At 40.7% G+C, this 15,165-nt stretch overlaps 1 protein-coding gene across 2 annotated transcripts in view; it reads right to left on the reverse strand.

The window, feature by feature from the left end:
- The window catches only part of ablim3 (actin binding LIM protein family, member 3), a 112,822-nt gene that overhangs the window by 87,355 nt on the left and 10,302 nt on the right, over window positions 1–15,165 (reverse strand). The window lies entirely within an intron of this gene.

Here is a 15,165-nt window from a genome sequence, read left to right on the forward strand (position 1 = left end):
TTTACGTGTGACAATTATGGCTGAACTGAACAGGAAGTACTTCAGTTTTCTTTAAAGGTCCCATATTATGTTGTTCCCTCGTCACAAACAGACCTGGAGTTGTGTTTTTTTGTTTCATTCACACATGTTTAACACACAAACCTGCAGATTTAGACTGAGTTCTTCTCTGAAACTGAAAACACTCTGTTCCACCTTGTGATGTCATCATGTGGTGATACAGGAAGTGCTCCACTGTGTTTTTAAACTCCACACACCTTCGTTTCTAGAATCATTTGGATCATTTCAGACCTGGAATTGCCACTTATCTCGACTGAACTAAAGGTAAAAAAAAAGGAGCTGTTCACTTGAAATCTACCACTTCATGACATCACAAGGTGGAACAGAGAGTTTTGAGGTTTAATAAAGAGTTACTCAAACATGTGTGAATGAAACAAAACACAACTCCAGGTCTGTTTTTGAGGAGGAAACAGCATTAGAACCGCCAACTTCTGGATCAGTGAACATACGATTAAGCTCAATAATTATAGCGATGAATTAAATACCAAGGAGTGAGCGTTGTTTTCCCCGTGACAATATTCAGATACGTTTTCCTCAATATTTCAGTTAACGATAGCATCTGTTTTTGAATATCCCAACACTTAAACTCAAACAAAAAAAACTTTCTGTGTGACGTCACCCACAGCGTTCGGCTCCAGTTAAATGAAGCTAATCAAGGCTAGAGGCTAAAGCGAAGTCTCTAACTGCGAGTATCATAGCAACCAAAGAGCCAATCCAGAGCGAGGCTGTTGAAGGTAACGTCCCTTTCCGCCCACACCACTGGTTTAACAGGGAGCGGGCGCTTAGCAACGCTGTCAATCAAACCTGTTGCTAACGCTAACAGGAGTGACCTCGAGGAAAGAAGGCGCCTGATTTGTCTGTTATTAATGTTCATATCTTGATTTACAGACACAAAAGTGAAATAAAAACCCCAGGATCATGTAGAGGGTTAATACAAACATTTAAGACCAAAATGACGAGTCTGACAGCAGCAGGTACAGAGAGAGGAGACAGATAAAAAAAAAAAAAAAAAAACTCAAAATAAACAAACAAAAAAACTCAAAATAACTAAAAAATTAAGAAAATAAACAAAAAAAACCTCAAAACAACAAAAGATTTATAATAAAAATAACCAAAAAAACCCAACTCAAACAACAACAAAAAAAATAAATTAAAAAAAAAAAAAACTCAAAATAAAAATAAAAATAAAATAAAAACCTAAAAAATAACTAATAATAAATAAATAAATAAACAAAAAATACCAAAAAAAAAAAAAAAAAGAACCCCACGATCATGTAGAGGGTTAATACGAACATGTAAGACCAAAATGACGAGTCTGACAGCAGCAGTTTCAATAAAAATGTACTTGGAGCCAGAGTCAATGGAGCTGGAAGCGTGTCCATGCTCACTTTCTATTTGTAGCGCGGCGGCAAGCAGGTTAGCGATGTCCATTTATATAAAGAGTACAGTCTATGATTACAACATCGCCCTTTACAATCTGCCTTGACGTTCAGTGTAGCGGGGGCGGCTGTTAGCGTCCGCGCACAGGGCTACGTCTGTGTTAGCTAGGTTCTTCTGACGGAGGCTGTTCTGTCTGACACCTGTAAAGTGGTTGAGCTCCCTGCGCTTCTCTTCCTCACCCACACCACAGCAGCGCCCGGCGAGAGGACGTTCTATTATGAACCATGTGACTCAGACAGATGTGGAGTACGACACAGGACGGGGCTTAAAATAGACCCGGGTTTGAACGGAAATAAATGTTACAAAGACAGAAAAATGACCCATATTACACCAGATTTAGATAGTTACACATTAAAGCGATAGACTAAGGCTGGGTGATATGATAAATATGAAAAATAATCACTTTTTTCCTCATGTTGATGGATTTCACTTTTTTTTTGTCTCGTTAAAACCAATTAAAGGGGATGTATTACGCAAAACTGACTCTTGTGAGCGTTAAGTCATTTTAGAATGTTGTTGCGTCGTCAAAAACAGACCTGGAGTTGTGTTTTGTTTCATTCACACATGTTTGACTAACTGTTTATTATTAGTCAAAGCTCGAAACGCTCTGTTCCACCTTGTGATGTCATCAAGTGGTAGTTTTTTTTTCAAGTTGACAGCTACGTTTTTACCTTTAGTTCAGCCGAGATAAATGGTCAATTCCAGAGCTGAAATGATCCAAATGATTCTAGAAATGAAGGTGTGCGGAGTTTAAAAACACAGTGGAGCACTTCCTGTATCGCCACACGATGACATCACAAGGTGGAACAGTGTTTTCTGTTTGAGAGAAGAACTCAGCCTAAATATGCAGGTTTGTGTGTTGTAGATGTTGAACTTGGTCGGTTTTAATTTTGTTTCCTCATCACAAACAGACCTGGAGTTCTTCTCTCAAACTGAAAACACTCTGTTCCACCTTGTGATGTCATCGTGTGGTGATACAGGAAGTGCTCCGCTGTGTTTTTAAACTCCACACACTTTCGTTTCTAGAATCATTTGGATCTTTTCAGACCTGGAATTGCAAATCTCTGCAGAACTAAAGGTAAAACCGTCGCTGTTAACTTGGAAAACTACCACTTGATGACATCACAAGGTGGTATGGAGCATTTTGAGCTTTGGAGATGTGACAGACTAATAATAAAGTGTGACTCAAACATGTGTGAATGTAACAAAACATAACTACAGGTCCGTTTTTGAACATTTAAGTATTTTATTAAAAGCAAACCCAGAGAACGTGAACAGCGGGAATCGGATCTCATTTTTTAAAAGAGTCGAATCTTTTTCTTTCTAATTTTCATGCATTTTTTTAAACTGAACTACGTAAAAAAAGAAAGTGAAAAGAATGTGACGTCACCCATTTTAAACACACTTCTCACACTGACTTCTGCCACATCTCTGTCATTTGAACAAACAGATCCAAAAGATTCGGATCCCGTAAAAGAGCCGAAAGTCCCATCCCCAGCTGTCCCCAGTGGGCAGAGTGAGAGTGGAGCCACAGTTGTTGCATTTGTTGTTTATTTTCCTGTTTCAATCCGACCGTAGGCGCTGGAAAAATGCTCCCGTGACTAACTCCCACTCCCAAATCCCCAACACTTAACGTCATTGTTGGGCTCACAGTGTGGACCCCTCCTCTGAGACCCTGCGCCCTGTGGTCAAAATAATAACGCCCCTCCCTTCCTCCACACCGGGGAAAAGGAACTGGTCCGTTGGACAAATCTGGTCCCATCGAGAGTGAGTGAAAGATAAGGTCCAGTAATGGCACGACATGAAAGAGACGGCGGCGCAAACAGGAAATGCACAGGCTTCTGTTAACAGCAATTAATTAGGTTAAAATGAAGCTCCCGGGAGAAGGGGGAGGTGTTCACAACCTTGTAGAGCTTTTAGAGCAGCCACATCAGCAAAATGGCTGCTCTCGAAGGGCCAGATGTAAAATAAATCTAAGAACTTTAAAAACTTTTTGATTAACTGTTCCTATATTTATTACTTATTCAAGTTACAAATATTGCTCATGTAAAAATATGGCTGCGTAACTGCGGATTTCCTGATAAAATGACATTTTAAGACTATTATACCTTTAATTTACCCTGTCGAGGGCCACAGAAAATGATGCGGAGGGCCACATTTTGCCCGTGGGCCTTGAGTTTGACACATTTGTTTCAAAGGTTTGCGTGGACACACAGACTGAAGGAGGCAACTGGAGGCAAAACTGATTTCACTGGAGACATTTGGATTAGTCACAGTAGTTTTGGGAAATGAAAATGACAATATCAGAGTCTGGAGAGAGAAACACTGACGTCTAGATTTTTACTGGACAAGAACCTGTGCTGAATGTTGACCCACAATGTTTTTTTAGTCACTTTATCAGGGTAATTAATGTATTCATCCAGTTATTCTGCTTATCCAGGGTCATGTCAGTGGGGCAGAAGTCTAAGCAGAGACTCCCAGACTTCCTTCATCCAGACAGTTCCTCCAGCTCCTCCGGTGGGACTCCAAGGCGTTCCCAGGCCTGCTCCTAGAAAGTCTATCCATAAAAACAATGAACAGAACCGGTGACAAAGGGCAGCCCTGGCGAAGTTCAACGCGCACTGGAAACAGGTCTGATTTACTGCTGAAAATGCGAACGCGGCTCCTACTTTGGTCGTACAGGGACCGGACAGCCCTTAGCGAAGAGCCCTGGACCCCATACTCCAGGAGGACTCCCCAAAGGACACCACGAGGGACACGGTTGAATACCTTCTCCACCAGATCCATAAAACACTTGTGGATTGGTTGGGCAAACTTCCATGAACCCTCAAGGACCCGACGGAGAAAACTGCACTGCTCCTCCTGACTCCGAAGTTCGACAATCGGTCAGATTCTCTTCTCCAGTCCCTAGAATCGACCTTACCGAGGAGGTTGAGGAGTGTGATTCTCATGCACCCTCTGGTCCCCCTTCTTAAACAGAGGGACCACCACCTCGGTCTGCCAGTCCAGAGGAACTATCCCCGACCGCCACGTGATCTTCCAGAGACGTATCGGCCAAAACAGCCCCGCAACATCCAGACACTTAAGACACTCAGGACGGACTTCATCCCCCCTGGAGCGTTGCCAAAGAGGAGCCGCCTTAAGCAAACAACCACAGTGACTCCAAGCCAGGATGATGGATGAGTCCAGCTCCAATTTAATATAACCTCCGGTAATTTATACAGCACTTTTCTGACCGTTCAACCAACTGAGCGACTATTGCCCCTTTACCTCAAACACTATATTTACAACCAGTTTCACCCGTTACAGAATTTTAAACACGGAAAACAGGACTCCCAATGGTCGTGTGAGTGCAGATACAGACAAAATACTCATATTGTCTGAAATTATGAAGCTAAACCAAGCCCAAAGTAACCAGAAAAACTTGTGTCAACTTAAAATACAAATTGTTGTAGAAGAATCAACAAAAAACATCACATGTCCACGTTATTGGGGGTTAATTCAGACTTAGGAATCAGGTCGTTACGTAACTTTATCCAATTGTAACCTGTGCCCGGCTCGTGTAAACCAATTAAAGAGCTCTCCAATCCAGCAAAATCCTCTTCCTCTCCTCCTCTTCGTCACACGCACAGACAGTTGTTACTATCTACCATTCGGAATAAGCAGCTAACGTCCCATGAGACCACAGCCGACGGGGAGCAGGCAGGAGATAAGAACGGGTCCCGGGTCAGACGGCGTCCCGAGGGTGCAGAGTCTGGAGCTGTTCCTGAGCTCCGAGGAGGAACACGCTCACGGCCCTGTCACAAGGCATGCTGGGAGATCAGTGGTGACGAATGAACAATGAATCACTTTGAATCGATGGAAACGGCCGCGTAGCCTTGTGATGTTCTGGAGTTATTCTCAGAAGAAGCACAAAAACGAATTCACAAATACATTTTCCGAGCAGCCAGACTTCACCCTTTTCAGCGGCAAAGGAATTTCATTATGATTTTCCAACATTTAATGCAGTGATTCTCAAAGTGCGACTTATTGTACAGAAAAAAAACGGGCAAAAGTGATGCTAGCTTGTTGCTCTAGTCCAGAGGCGTCAAACTCATTTTCACCGAGGGCCACATCAGCAAAATGGACCATCAAGGGCCAGATGTGACTGTGGCAGGATAAATGTCACTAAATGTAAACAAATGTCATGTAAAATAAATGTAACTAATATTACGTGTCTGTGTAACTGTGTATTTCCTGATAAACTGACATTTTTAAAAGTGTGGATCTGGTCAGAACCTTCAGCTCTGCTTCAAAAACAGACTTTTAATTATTGGACAATTTGTTGTTTTTCTTGCAGACTCACTTTTTCATACTTAGCTCCGTGTTTGGTGTCAAAATGTCAACGTAGATTCTAGAACACATATGTCAAACTCAAGGCCCGGGGGCCAAATGCAGCCCGCCACGTCATTTTATGTGGCCCGCGAGAAGATAAATTAAGGCTTGACTGTCATTTTAAAATAAGTCTGTGCTGCTTTAATGTGTGTATTGACAATAAATTAATGAGATTTTCCAACAAGTGACACTGAGAAATATTTGCAAATAATCATCCCAAATTGTTCAGGAAGTGGAAAATTGTCGGCGTGGAGGGAAGTTTCAAGAAAGACGCTAAAGGTGAATACAAGTTTGAGCTTTAAGGAGAAAATCTGTGTGTTTTTTGTGTTATGAGGCGCGGTCGGTACAATCTACGCCGACATTTTGACACCAAACACGGAGCTAAATATTGTAAACGTGAGTCTGCGAGAAAAACAACAAATTGTCCAATAATTAAAAGTCTGTTTTTGAATCAGAGCTGAAGGTTCTGACCAGATCCACACTTTTAAAAATGTCAGTTTATCAGGAAATACACAGTTACACAGACACGTAATATTTGCAACTTGAATAAGTAATAAATACAGAAACAGTTATTTAACAAGTTTAAAAGTAGTTACATTTATTTTACATGACATTTGTTTACATTTAGTGACATTTATCCTGCCACAGTCACATCTGGCCCTTGATGGCGGCCATTTTGCTGATGTGGCAAAGATATAATTTCACATCTTCGTTACGGTCACACTGACAACTGCATTTTCTTTTTCATTACTATGCATTTTTTGACATATACTCCGGAGCGACTGATAGTCCAGAAAACATCGTAGTGGTTCTCCAACTTCACACACCAAGTACCATCACTGAGAAGAACCAGAACTAAAACGGGTTTATAACAGGAGCGTTCCAGATCTAAACGCCCACATTCGTTCTAACCACAGACTGTTTAAACAAGTCGACTGAGTGAGTGTGACGTCACTCACAGCGTTCGGCTCCAGTCAAACGAAGCTCATCGAGGCCGGAGCAGTTATAGCGGCTAATTTGGAGTCAAGTTCCATATTTGTAATTCTGACCACATGTCTCATAGCAACCAAAGAGCCAATCCGGAGCAGGACTGTCCACACCGCTGGTTTAGCAAAGAGAAGGTGCTTAGCATTGGCATTGGCTTCCTGTTTCTTTTAGAGTTGATTTTAAAATTTTACTTTTTGTTTTTAAAGTTCTTAATGGCCTCGCCCCGCCCTACCTGGCTGAACTGTTGGTCCGAAATCCAAACCGGGCCTTGAGGTCGTCTAATCAACTCCGTTTGGAAGTTCCGAAAACTAAATCCAAACACTGGGGTGATCTTCTCTGTTCACTGTTTTTAATGCACTGTAAAGGACTTTGTGTTACATCTTTTGTATGAAAAGCGCTTTATAAAAAAAGTTTGTTGTTGTTGTTATTGTAATGTTTAATATTCGTCCTTACTTAAAAATGTTCTTTTGTCTTTAGGGAGCAACGAGCAGACGAGCAATGGGAACTTTTTCAGCAGGGCCAAATTCTCCACAAGCGCACAGACAGAGGTTAAAGTACGCTCTGTGTCCCATTTCAGCACAAAAGCAACTGCACGGAGGAGAAATTATAATAATAATAATAATACATTTTATTTATAATGCACTCTTCAACAGAATCCCAGAGTGCTACAACAAAAAATAACTTTAAAATACTAATTGCTAAACGCTAAAAACATCAACAATAAGCTTTTCTAAACAAAAAGGTCTTTAGATTCATCCGGCGGGTATTTCAAACGGTGCATTTGGCGAATTGTGACACAGCCATAGTCAACCAAACCTGTTGCTAACGCCTCGAGCTCGCAGCATATCTTGATTTATGGACAAAATAGTGAAAGAAAAACCCCAGGAACATGTAAGAGCGACTTAATACGAACATTTAAGACCAAAATGAGTCTGACAGCAGTTAGCTATGTCCATTTATATAAACAGTCGATGCTTCTAACCAAGAAATGACCCAAATGAGGACAAAACGTAGATAAAACCAACGACACACAAGTACCACTAGTTCATGTGTATTTGCGGTTTACATTCTCCTGACCTACAACTCCTCTCTGACCGTATTAAAGCCAGTCCCACCCTCCGCCTCATCTCCGTCAATCTCTGTCAGGACCTTGGACAGAGGCATTTATCAGCGCCGTGATGGTGTCCAGTCCATCACAAACAGACGGTCACTCCGGAGAGAGGGACGGGTCAAACGGTCAGCGACGGCCGGATGATCATTCAATCCTCTCAAAAGTCAAGGTCGTAACGAGGACGCCACCAAGACGCCGCACAATACGATGGCAACGTCACAGCTCTGAGTTTGCTCTAAAAATACTGCATTTCCAAGACTAATATCAAATTATGTAGTAATTAAAACTCCTGTGAGTGAATTCATGTGACATAGAGTTTAAAACATTTTACATTTTAAATATTCCAGATAACAACATATCCATGGTCAAAGCTGGTGGTGGACACTCTGCCAGAAAAGTGACATAGTGCAGCTTTAATTTGGAAAAGAAAAATAATGTAAACGTGATACTGCATTTTGTAAAGTGACAGTGAAAGTGACAGTGAAAGTGTTTGTGCAGGTTTGTTTAGAAAAGTGATTCTTACATCTGCATTTGTTCTGTATATATGTTCTGTATATATGTTCTGTGTATTTGTTCTGTATATATTTTCTGTGTATATTTACTGTATATATGTTCCATTTATGTTCTAGTTATAGATTCTGTACATATACTCTGTGCATATGTTCTGTATATATATATTCCGTCTACATTTGTTCTGTATATATGTTCCGTATACATATATTATGTGTATATATTATGTACATATGTTCCGTGCTTATATGTTCTGTGTATATATTCTGTATATGTATATTCTGTATATATATTCCGTGTACATATGCTCTGTATATATGTTCCGTGTATATATGTTCTGTATATATGTTCCGTGTATAAATGTTCCGTGTATAAATGTTCCGTGTATATATGTTCCGTGTATATATGTTCTGTATATATGTTCCGTGTATAAATGTTCCGTGTATATATGTTCCGTGTATATATGTTCTGTATATATGTTCTGTATATATGTTCCGTGTATATATGTTCTGTATGTATGTTCTGTATATATGTTCTGTATATATGTTCCATGTATATATTGCACCTTCAGTCTGGTTCTACCTCTGAGGGTCTTTGTCTCCATCTTTTGTTCCTTGTTGGACTGAGGCTGTGGATGATAAATTGCGTTTGTGTCTGACCCTTTGTCCAGATGAGACACACAGAATCAAACAGGCTTTGGCACGGATCCCTGTGCTCACACTCCACACTCCACACTCCACACGGCTCATACGGCTCTCAGACGGCTCATACGGCTCATGTACGGCTCACACAGACACAGGGGCAGTATTATTCCTGGAGCTTTATGTCACTGAGATGTCCAGACGATGAATCCTACAGTCTCATGGTCTAAAATCTTTGAAAAAGCAAATCTTATGCTATTACAGGGGCGGACCCAGATATTATTAATTGGAGACGATACGGGGGGGCTTTTCTTCAATAGGGGGGCATACTTAACATGCTAATTTAGAGGTTTTTAGAGGTCTTTAAGCATGGAAGATACTGTGTCCTCTCTCTGTCTCTGCTGCTGTCAGACTCGTCATTTTGGTCTTAAATGTTCGTATTAACTCGCTCTACATGATCCCGTGCATTTTTTAAGTTTATTTTTCAATTTTATTATTATTATTATTTTATTTTAAATTTTTTTTAGGTTTTTATTTTTTTTTATTTTTTTGAGGGTTATTTTTATTTATTTATTTATTTTAGTTATTTGAGGGTTTTTTGTTTGTTTGTTTTTAGTTATTTTGAGTTGGGATTTTTTTTTGTTATTTTGAAGGTTTTTTTTGTTATTTTTATTAAAATTTTTTGTTGTTTTAAGGTTTTTTGTTTATTTTCTTTATTTTTGTAGTTATTTTGAGTTTTTTGTTTTGTTTTTTTTTATTATTTTGAGGTTTGTTTTTTTTTGTGAGTTTTGTTTTTTTGTTTATTTTTTGGGAAAACCTGTCTCCTCTCTCTGTCTCTGCTGCTGTCAGACTCGTCATTTTGGTCTTAAATGTTCATATTAACTCGCTCTACATGATCCTGGGGTTTTTATTTAATTTATCTATAAGGGACGACTTGAAAAACTGCCAGAATATCTCACCTGTTTGTTAATCATTGATACCGGAACATTTAACACCAGATCACATGACTGTACGAGGCTAAAGACGAGCCAACACTCCACAGAAAAGCAAAACTGGACACGTTGGTGACACAATCGCAATTTAATAATCTGGTAATAACCTTTTAAACACACACCTGCCCCTGTTTTTAATGTTTTATACGGGCTCGTTTACTTGTTTGTTTTTAGTTGTTTTTTATCTTGTTGTGAATTTTAACAGGGCGACCATGAAAAAGAGCGCTATCGTTGGGTTACCCTGTAAAAATAAAGACAAATAAATCAATAAATAAAGTAAACAAATCAAGATATGAACATTAATAACAGACAAATCAGTACAGTCAGTTCGTTCCCTGAGGTTGCTCTTCCACTAGCGTTAGCAACAGGTTTGATTGACAGCGTTGCTAAGCGCCCGCTCCCTGCTAAACCAGAGGTGCGGGCGCGAAGAGGCTTTACCTTCAACTACCTCGCTCTGGATTGGCTCTTTGGTTGCTAGGACACTCACGGTTGGAGTTCCAAAAATGAAATTCGACTCCAAATTAGCCGCTATAACTGCTAGCCTCGATGAGCTTCATTTGACTGAAGCTGAAGTCGTGTACAACGCAGTGAGCTAATCAAACGTGCTCTGGATGTATGAATCGTGAATTTAAATTATGAATTGTAAAAGCAACAGTTTCAAATGCAGTGGGACTTTTTCCTCCAAACCCTCACATGATCGAGTGAGCGTCTAAACCGGCGACACATTAATTCCTTGGCAGCGTTCACAACCATTCTTCAAAACCTGCCCGAGAATTTGCATAGCTGTGCACGTCTAAACATCCGGATGAACTGGATTGTCTGGGATTATCTCTGTGACGCTGAGATAATTTATAGTCACCAGTCATCGTAGTCAGTTTATGTCCTCTTTAATCTCATTTTTGTTTATTAAGAAGAAGACTGACTCCATCATCCATCATGACACAGACTGCCTGGCCAAACAAAAAGTCGCCACCTGGATTTAACTCAGCAAATAGGTCTGAGTGTCCTGCAGTTGGTCTGGTCTAGGTTCAGCGTTCATGAGGTCAGCGGACGCCTGAATATACTGAATGACCAGGTTATTCCATCAATGGATTTTTGGGCGTATTCCAAGACGACAATGCCAGGATTCATCGGGATCAAATCGTGAAAGAGTTGGATCAGGAGCGTGAGACGTCATTTTCACACATGGATCGTCCACCACAGAGTCCAGACCTTAACCCCATTGAGAATCTTTGGGATGTTCTGGAGAAGCTTTGTGCAGCGTCAGACTCGACCATCATCAACGCAACAGGTGGAAAATTAATGCAACACTGGATGGAAATGAATCTGTGACATTCCAGAAGCGAAATCGAAACAATGCCACAGCGAATGATCAAAGCTAAAGGCGGAACAACCAAATATAAGAGTGTGTGACCTTGTTTTTTTTCTTTGGTTTCTTTTTTTTTTTTGGACAGGCAGTGTATAAATGGACAGAGCTAACCTTCTAGACGCCACGTTCCAAATAAGAAGTGATCATTTCCATTTGTGTTACGACCCAACTCATGTGGGGACAGGGAAGTGACAAAAGAAAACCAAGATGGAAAATAGTAAATTAAGAAGTTATTTAATGCACAGGGATGTTAAGGCTAAACTAAACAGAAGGGATCTAAAAATATTGAAACACACAGTACCTTGCGAGGATTAGACAAAAACAAAAAGGTAAAATGAACTAAAACGCAAATGTTACAGTAACAAAACAAACACAGAGTCAGTACTGACAGGGAAGTGTCTCTACAACCGTAGTGACACACAAAAGAGACACTTTACACATACAAACTGGCTCACTGGCCGGACACAGGCCAGCAGCTTCAAACAGGTGTCCCAAATCTAATTAAATGGGTGGGAGGCGGCTGAAGGTGGGTCCTAGGATTGGCCAGGCTGGGAAACAGTCCTCCAATCACGGCCAAGCGCTCCAACAGCCAGGGTTATGGAGGAAGGAGACGGTCTCGGGGACACACAGACAAAACATAAGGGATAAACACAAACAAGCAACTAACATAACTTCAGGACTAGGGCTGTAATAATCAGTTCCAATTCACTTTCTATTGAAAACCTGTGTCCTCTCTCTGTACCTGCTGCTGTCAGACTCATCATTTTGGTCTTTAATATTCGTATTAACCCTCCACATGAGCCTGGGGTACCGTATTTTCCACACTATAAGATGCACCTAAAAGCCTTTAATTTTCTCAAAAACCCACAGTGCGCCTTATAATCCGATGCGCCTTATATATGGATCAATATTGGTCAATTATGACACCCGTAGTCAGGAGGCGTCGCTGAAGTAATAGCGGTAATAACCCTTTAAGGACTGAGCACACTATGGGCAAGTATAGCTCACCTAGACCTAGACTTTTATTCTTTTTTATCCATAAAAATCATGTTAAACGAAGTATCAGCATTTGCTGCATTTTTTCCAGACAACTACTTCTATTTTACACATCCATCCGTATTTTTTCTTTTACGCGTCGAATAAATGAGTGAAAATCCCCGCAGCCTCTCATTCGTCACCTTCAGGACAACAGAGGCAGATTACCGTAATGACGGTAAAATATTTAGATAGCCCCATGTCTCCGCTTTGAGACGCCGTTTGAATTTACATGAGAGCACGACCGGGCGCGGAGTTACGCTGCTGGAAAGTCCGCAACGCGAGTCTAACGGCGACGATAGGATCCGACGCTATAGGGATAACGGGGAGACAGCGCCGGGCGACATACGCCACAATCTGCCAATGGATTGCGGATGCCTGGGCTGAGGTATCAGTCTCAACTGTGGTCCGAGTTTCACGGAGGGAGGAATTGTCACTGAACTGATAAGACAACAACAGCGACACGGATAATGGCGATTTTGACGAGACGGAATCAGACACTTTGAGTGAGCTCGACCAACTGTTCAACTCAGACACTGAAGAGGAAGAACTCGACGGATTCGTGAATGAGGAATGAGCTGAAAAAGTGAGGCTTTACGTGTTTCTTTCACGTGTTTACAACTAAACAAGGCTGGGAGATATTGTGAATATGGACATTAACGTTTGAACAACGTTGAGTTATTGTTATTACGTTGCACTATTTCGAGAGTTATTATATTGTGATGCATTAACTTGTTTTGTGAGTTTGACTGACTTATCTGACTGTTTTGTTGACATTCCCTTCAGCGCAGCTCCATCTCGTGGATGCGTAACACAACCCCAGATACTACAGTAGTTTCTATTCTATGCGCCTTATAATGCGGTGCGCCCTATATATGAAATTTGTTTTAAAATAGGCCATTCATTGAAGGTGCGCCTTATATTCCGATGCGCCTTATAGTGCGGAAAATACGGTAAATCTTTTTGAGGTATTTCGAGTTTATTTTTTTATTTACATTTTTTTTGGGTTATTTTCAGTTGTTTTTTTTATTTTTTATTAAATCGGCTCCAAATTCATCGCTACGACTGCTAGCGTCGATGAGCTTCATTTGTCTGGAGCCCGGCGCTGTGGGTGACGTCACACTCACTCAGTCACTTCTTTTTCCAGTCTGTGGGAGATGAGAGAGGCGTTAGTGGCGGTTTCGCTCCTCTCTGATGTATTGCTCTGCAGATCCTCGACCGGTCCCTGAGCTCAATGATCGTTCTATTGATCAACACGTGTTTTACCTCTCCCCAGCATCCTGCTCGCTGCACAAGCCACACAGCACACGCAACCAGTCTGATGTACAAATTACAATATGGGGAATTTTTGTGCTTTTTATTTCAGTTTTATGGCACAAAAACACTGAAAAAACAGACAAAACTAAACTTTCAATGAATCACCTGTTCATCATAGGCTCCAGAAAATGTGTTTAAATCCATTTTGTATTTTTTTCTTGAGTTTTCAGAAAACATATCAGTGTGTGTTTGCTAATGTGTGCATTATGTCACCAAGGTAACTGCTAAACATTCTACCATAGACATACATGCAGAAAGTATCAATAATCAATAGGAAAAACTGGTCCTTGGAAGGCCTCCTGGGAGTATGACATCACATTCTAGAATCTGAGAAAACAACCAATCACATTAAAGAAATTAAATATGCGGAATCATGGCATCGTGAAATGTGTTGCCGCGGCAACAGATTTTCAAAGCGTTCTGTTGCCATGCAACAGACCAGGCGAGGCTTTGTGACATCATGAAGCAGCTTTGTGCTTTGAGTGAAAATTTTTAGTAAGGGAAGCTACTCTCAGAGATCAGAGATAAACCTCGAGTCAGACACAGACCAGAGCCGACCACACGGAGCATTTACAACTGAACGCATTTCATTTACAACTGAACGCATTTCATTTACAACTGAACGCATTTCATTTACAACTGAACGCATTTCATTTACAACTGAACGCGTTTCATTTATAGTGAATTTATTTCTTTAACAGGGAAGTTATTTAATCTACAAAAGCAGCAAAAATGTTTTCGTGGTTTAGAAACAAAAAACCTTCGCTCAGAAAGCAGAACAAAGAGCTGCGAAGTAAATTGGACAACGCCACGGAGACGATTATATCTAGGGGGCGCTATATGAATGAGCTGATCACAGAAAGTGACTTTGTGAAAGAACAGCTCACGGCCACCAAAAGTGAAAACAAGTTCCTCCAACAAAAATGTCTAAGGCAGGAGGAGGAACTCAATGACTTAAGGCTACAGCTAGCAGACATGAGATCTGAACTCGAACAAATCATCGACGATAAAGATCTCCTGGTAGAAAATGTGTGTCAAAGTTTGGAAGAAGGACAGGAATGTAAAAATCTGCTCCTTCAGGATCTGCAGATCAAGACCGACACTAACCTCTTTTTGAGAGAGGAATTAGAGAGGAAAGACGAGGTCATTTTAGAGAAGAATGCAGAACTTTCTGAGGCCAATGAAAGAATAGAATTTCTTGAAGAGAGCCTCAGGTCCAAAACTCAGGCCAATGAGAAACTGGAGAGAGATGTTCAGGAAATGAAGGAGATGATGGCGGAACTGCTGAAGAATAATCGTGTACTTACAAAGATACACGAGGAGACTCAGCAG

The sequence above is a fragment of the Periophthalmus magnuspinnatus genome, chromosome 10 (assembly GCF_009829125.3).
Source record: "Periophthalmus magnuspinnatus isolate fPerMag1 chromosome 10, fPerMag1.2.pri, whole genome shotgun sequence".
NCBI classification, from domain to species: Eukaryota; Metazoa; Chordata; class Actinopteri; order Gobiiformes; family Gobiidae; genus Periophthalmus; species Periophthalmus magnuspinnatus.